The sequence below is a fragment of the Mastomys coucha genome, unplaced genomic scaffold, assembly GCF_008632895.1.
Source record: "Mastomys coucha isolate ucsf_1 unplaced genomic scaffold, UCSF_Mcou_1 pScaffold1, whole genome shotgun sequence".
Classification (NCBI taxonomy): domain Eukaryota; kingdom Metazoa; phylum Chordata; class Mammalia; order Rodentia; family Muridae; genus Mastomys; species Mastomys coucha.
In genome coordinates, this window is record NW_022196891.1 from 78,185,068 (window position 1) to 78,191,626 (window position 6,559).

A 6,559-nucleotide genomic window follows, 5' to 3' on the forward strand; every position below is an offset into this window, starting at 1 on the left:
TCAGCAGTGATAGGGAAGCAGGGATTTTCTGTGTGCCAGGTTGTATTGTGTCACTGAGCTTTAACCCCTGTGCACCGAGCTGCGCCGCACCACTGAGCTTCACCCCCTCTCGATAGAAGCAGAAGCCTTGGTTGTGTCACCTTGTCAGGGATGCTACAGAGCCTGCTACTCACTAGGTTGTTGAAGTAACTGGCACTAAGGTCTTTGCCGGTCTTCAGGTTCTCTTGGGGCTGTGTTTGTTTGAGGCTGACAGTACGTGGACGGATGCCTGGAGGGCAGAATCCCTGTGTGTTCATCTTAAGGCTGTGTTTTTCAAACTATGGGTCATAACCCATTTGTGAAATCAATGTACTTGAGCCATAATAGATGATTTTTTTAAAAGTAAAGTAGGAAATTATACAAGCATGAATCTTTAGGTAAATCACTTGAGAGTGGTGTGGTTATTTTGTTTCAGTGACAGGTACATGTCTGGGGCTTTATAAAGGAAATGCACTTCTCTTCTCAGAAGGTTCTGAGGGCTGAAGAAATGGCTCAGCAGAGCACTCTTTCCTCTCACAGAGGACCCAAGTCGGACTCCCAACACCTGAACCATCTGTAACCTTAGATCCAAGGGGGCTAACAGACATGCGTGTGATGCACACACATGCAGACAACACATTCATACAGATAAAGGGGGGAAAAGTAAATCTAAAAACCAATTGTTTTAGAGTTTACAAAACAGCCAGGCGGTGGTGGTACATGCCTTTGATCCCAGCACTCAGGGGCAAGCAGATCTCTGAGTTTGAGGCTAGCCTGGTCTACAGAAGGAGTTCCAGGGCAGCCAGGGCTACACAGAGAAACCCTGCCTTGCAAAACTAAAACCAAAACCAAACACAATAATGCAGCAGCTGTGGAGGCACACACATTTAATACCAGCCTTTGGGGGCAGCCGTCAGCCTCATCACCGAGTGAGTTCCAGAACAGCCAGGGCTACACATAAAGACTCAAAAAGCCAAAAAGAAAGAAAGGGGGATAGGTGGGGCAGACTCAGTCATCTACCTCAATCCTGATTGGCTAAAAGGCAACTCAAGAAATCGAAATGACAGGTAACTGGTATATTCCAAGGCAACGTTTCTCATCCTTAAAACCAAAAAGATCAACTTTCCAAAGTTGGGAGGATTAGAATATAAAGGTGTTTATAATCACAATTTTCACAGGTGTTGGTTAAACCAGTAAAAATTATGTTTCTGTCGAGCTGGGCAGTGGTGGTACACGCCTTTGAACACACACTTGAGCATGCACCACCTTTGTCCCAGAGAAAACTAGGCTTCCCTCTGTAGCTGTCCCTGGCTGTTCTGAGACCCTGTGGAATAAATGTCTGGGGAAGTTTTCTGAAGGAAATGACTACATTAACAACTTGTTTTTTTTTCCTATCACACAGCTGTGAGAGCTTGCTTGGGGGAGTTTTATAATTGCTATGCCAACCTGTGTAGCACCACGTTGTTTGTTTGTTTGTTTGTTTTTGGTTTTTTGAGACAGGGTTTCTCTGTGTAGCCCTGGCTGTCCTAGAACTCACTCTGTGGACCAGACTGGCCTTGAACTCAGAAATCCACCTGCCTCTGCCTCCCAAGTGCTGGGATTGAAGGCGTGCGCCACCACTGCCCAGCATAGCACCACATTTTAACAATGTAGCACTAACGTGGGGGTGCAGTGACACTTGTTGAAGCACACTGTCTGAAAGGAAGAGGAATTCACCAGGGCTGGGAAGGACACAGAGGCCAGGTCCCACACTTCATAGAGAAGGAACTTTACAAACACTGTAGAGGGCTCTTCTTGGGAAATGAAAGGCACACACACATGCTTACATTTCTGTAGGACACACGTGTGGGCAGTGGCTTTCTGTGAAGGGACTGAATGAAACTTCCCTCACTTTAGATTTTCTAACTGTCGATATATTTTTAAGTGTCAACAGGGTTTATTTGGGTTATAAAGAAAATAGATACATTGGCTTTTTTTTTGTGTGTGTTAATGTTACCCTTTAAAAACACTAGTGATTCTAAAAGAACACTCAAAAACAATCAATATGAGAAGTTAACCAAAATAACATGACAGATAAAGCAGTACGTGTTCTGTATTTGTTCTTTAAGAATCTTCTCTCCATAACCTGGCTCTCCTATATTCTCAGACTGCTGTCTCCCATATACGCATCCAGTCATCCCCTCCCACTACACACACACACACACACACACACTACATCACATGTGACCAAATTCATCTGGGAGATAAAGAGCAGAAAGGCATTTCTATTTATTAACTTTGAAAAGTAGATAAATAATTAATAGCCCAGGGAGTCCCTGCACAGAGCCTTACAACAGCCCCTGTGGGTAGACTTCCTTACGGTTCAAATGCACGCTTTATCCCTCTGGCATTATTATAGCTCATAAATAATGAAGGGACAATTATGACTTAAGAAGTAAATTCTGATTATTAAAAAGATAGTCCATATAGAGATACTAGGCTAGTAGATATTTAAAACTGAACATTTTTGAAGCAGGTTTTTAAGAACTTGATTGGGGCATGGTGAACTCATTTAATCTCAGCAATCAGGATGCAGAAGCAGGAAGATCTCTCTCAAGTCAGAGACAAGCCCGATCTACATTCTAGGCCACCCACAGCTACCTAGTGAAACCTGCCTCAAAAAATTACTGAAAAAAGATCTAGACTTTCTAGCTCATTCTTTTTATTTTAAAGTTGCTAAGGGTCTAGGGAGATAGCGCAGCAGTTTAAAGCACATGTACCCATGCTGTGGCCTACAACTGTTGCTGCAGTTTCTGGGGAGTCTGCAAGGGAACCAGGCATTCACACACACGCAGCGAAGCATTCACACACATGCAGGGAAGCATTCATACACATGCAGGGAAGCATTCACACACAGCAAAGCATTCACACAGCGAAGCATTCACATGCAGCAAAACATTCACACACATGCAGAGAAGCTTTCATACACATGCAAGGAAGCATATACACATGCAGCGAATTCACACAATACAGCGAAGCATTCACACACATGCACCAAAGCATTTATACACATGCAGCGAAGCATTCACACACATGCCGGGAAGCATTCACACACATGCAGCGAAGCATTCACACACACACAGCGAAGCATTCATACACATGAAATGAAAGTGTAAAGCGATTGCTGGTGCTGTGGGTCAAGTGGTAGAGCAGGTTTCAGTCAATGCCTTGAATGTAATACCCCGCACCAGATAAAGATTTCAAACTGAGCCCTTTAATATTAACTGGTTTTGCCAGGCAGTGGTGGCGCACGCCTTTAATCCCAGCAGTTGGTAGGCAGAGGCAGGTGGATTTCTGAGTTTGAGGCCAGCCTGGTCTACAGAGTGAGTTCCAGGACAGCCAGGACTACACAGAGAAACCCTGTCTTGAAAAACAAAACAAAAACAAAAAAACAAAACAAATTTACATATACATACATATATATTAATATATAATATACATATATACACATATACACATAGGCAAATGTGAAATAGAATAAATATTTTTAAACACATAGGCAAATGTGAAGTTTTAGAAATTAGTTTGCTGAATGAGAGGCTATCAAGCCATCTGTGGTAGCTATGCCTATAGTCCCTAGCATTTGGGAGGTGGAGGCAGGGTCAGAGGTTCAGAGTCCTCAGTTGCTTAATGACATGTGAGTGTCAACCCACCTGGACTACATGAGACATTGTTCTACTCGCTTTCCATGTATTGTCCTATTTCAATCTTCTGGTGTCTTTTAAAAAATGAGAGAGGCCGTAATGCCAGTGACAGGCCACACAAGAACAAGACAAGCCTGACACCTCTTGAGACTAGTGGAAGACAGCCCCACCAAGGTCAGACTAGAGATCTGCAGAGTCTATTTAACAGTGATGCGCGTTGCCTCTTCTGAACACAAACTTTCACTGTCCTGGAACTCACTCTGTAGACCAGGCTGGCCTAGAACTCAGAAATCCACCTGCCTCTGCCTCCCAAGTGATGGGATTAAAGGCATGAGCCACCACTGCCCAGCTTGCTTTGGCGTTTTAAGACAGTTTTTCAGTGTAGCCCTGGCTGTCTGGAACTCACTCTGTAGACCAGGCTGGGCTCAAACTCAGAGAGCCACCTGCCTCTGTCTCCCGAGTGCTGAGATCAAAGGCATCACCACCACTGTCTGACCACAAATTTTCTGTGTGCATTTCTGAAAGGTGAGAGTGCCCATTTCCTGATACCCCTTTAATCCCTTATCTTACAACATCTGCTTCTAATGATAGGTCATTGTCAAATACTATGGCATAGAAATAGGTGTGTTGGTAAGGCTTATCCAGAATTTGAATGATGGTATTCTTGTTTTCTGGTGTCTAGTGGTTCTACTAATTTTTATTACTATAGTTTATTTATTTTGTGTGTGATGGGGAGTGTGTAGGTCAGAGACAGGCTCAGAGAGTCAGACCTCTCCTACCACGTAGATGATGGGCATAGAACACAGGTCCCGCCGGGCGGTGGTGGCGCACGCCTTTAATCCCAGCACTTGGGAAGCAGAGGCAGGCAGATTTCTGAGTTCGAGGCCAGCCTGGTCTACGGAGTGAGTTCCAGGACAGCCAGGGCTATACAGAGAAACCCTGTCTTGAAAAACCAAAATAAATAAATAAATAAATAAATAACCAAAAACAAAACAAAAAAAAGAACACGGGTCCCCAGGCTCAGTGACAAGTGCCATTATCCCCTGAGCCATCCTGCCAGCCCCTGGTTCCATTTTACCCTTTCTTTCCTGTGATGAAAGCCGTCCACAGCGAGCTTCCGTAATCATTAAGTAAGTCTAAGAGCTGACACTGCTGATCAGGCACTGAGTGGCATACATACACTGTCTGATTTCACTCTTCCCAGCACCCTTATGAAATACAGCTAGCCCCATATGGCAGGTGAAAAGCTGAAAGCCAGACAATCTGAGGTCACACAGTTTGTGGGTGGCAGAGCTCGGTACTCAACCCTACGAAATGCTACTTTTCAGAGATAGCTGTTGGTAGACTATGAAAGGAAGCCATTGTTTAATTCCTTCAAGGTTAAAAGAACAAATTGTGCAAGTCCTATAAATTAATTTTTGTGCCTGGTTGTTTTTGTGTATATGAAGCCTTCGTCTTTCGCCTTTGATGCCTGTCCCATTTCACCCGACTGATTGATAGTAAATCAGGGTACCACTGAGGGACACTGAAAGGATTTTTCTTCCTACAAAAGCTGCCACAGGGAGTGCCTGCAGCATGTTTTTGAAGATGCAGCTCACTTCTCCAAGGAGTCCTGGTTGGAATGCAGATGTTCTGCCTGGTAGAGACTATACACAAAGCCAGATGTAACCTGTAGGCTTAACCAACCAGGGCAGTACACCCGAGAGTGACAACTGTGAGCGGAAAGGAATTTTCCTTCCCTCTAAGTAAGAAGCTCTCACGTGATGTCCTCCTGAAAAATGGGAAGAGATTCCTGAGAGTCAAGATGCCTTCACCAAGTCTACTTCGCACCTGCATGTCTAAACCCAGGGTTAGGCTGAGGATTCTGGAGCTGCAAAGAGCCAGACTAGATTCATTCAGGAATCCATGCTTGATTTCTTACTGTTAGCATACTTGTTTTCTTACTTTCAGCCAGGTCAGCTTGCAGAGGAGGTCACAGACACTTGACTGAGATGAAGTTACTTCACATAAGCTTGATATACGGGGTGATATGTAGCCTAGGCCAGCTCCAGGAAGCTGTGGGAGCTGCTCTTTAGAGAGGGCAGCCAGGCTGCTCAGAGCTCCTAGATTGGTGCACACCCCAAAGAGGGTAGCTGTCTTAGTGTGGCTTTCTCTTGCTATAATAAAGACAGTGATCAAAAGCAACTTGAGGAAGAAAGGATTTATTTTATCGTACAGCTCCCAATCCATCATTAAGGAAGGCTGGGCAGGAGCCTAGAGGCAGGAGCTGAGGCAGACACCATAGAGGGATACCTCTTACTGGTTTGCTCAGTTGGATTTCTTGTACACCCCAGGACCACTTGCTCTGGGCTGGTACTGTCTCCAGAAGGCTGGGCCCTTCCACATCAGTCACTCAACAAGAACATGCACCACGTAAGCTTGCCCACAGTCCAGTCTGATGGCGGCATTTTCTCAGTTGAGGTTATTCTCGATGACTGGCTGTGTCACATTAACACAGACAGACAGACCGTAGCGAGCACAGGGTAATTTTTTTTTTGGTCATGTCTGTCTGGATGAGCTGTCTAAGAAGAGGCACTGTGCGACCTGTTGTGTAGGTCAGTGTGCAGTTTGGTTGGTTTTTCTTCTATTTCAGATATTTTAAAAGATGCCTTTAAAAAAGAGTTTATTTTTAGTTTATGTATCTGAGTGTTTGGTTGCAAGTATGTATGTGCACTGTGTGTGTGTCTAGTACCCTCAGAGACCAGAAGACAGTATCTGAAGGTAAAGACAGTCGTTAGCTCCCTTGTGGGCGCCAGGAACCAAGTTCTGGGCCTTTTTCCCAAGTACTCTTTCTTTTCTTTCTTCTTTTTTTTTTTTTT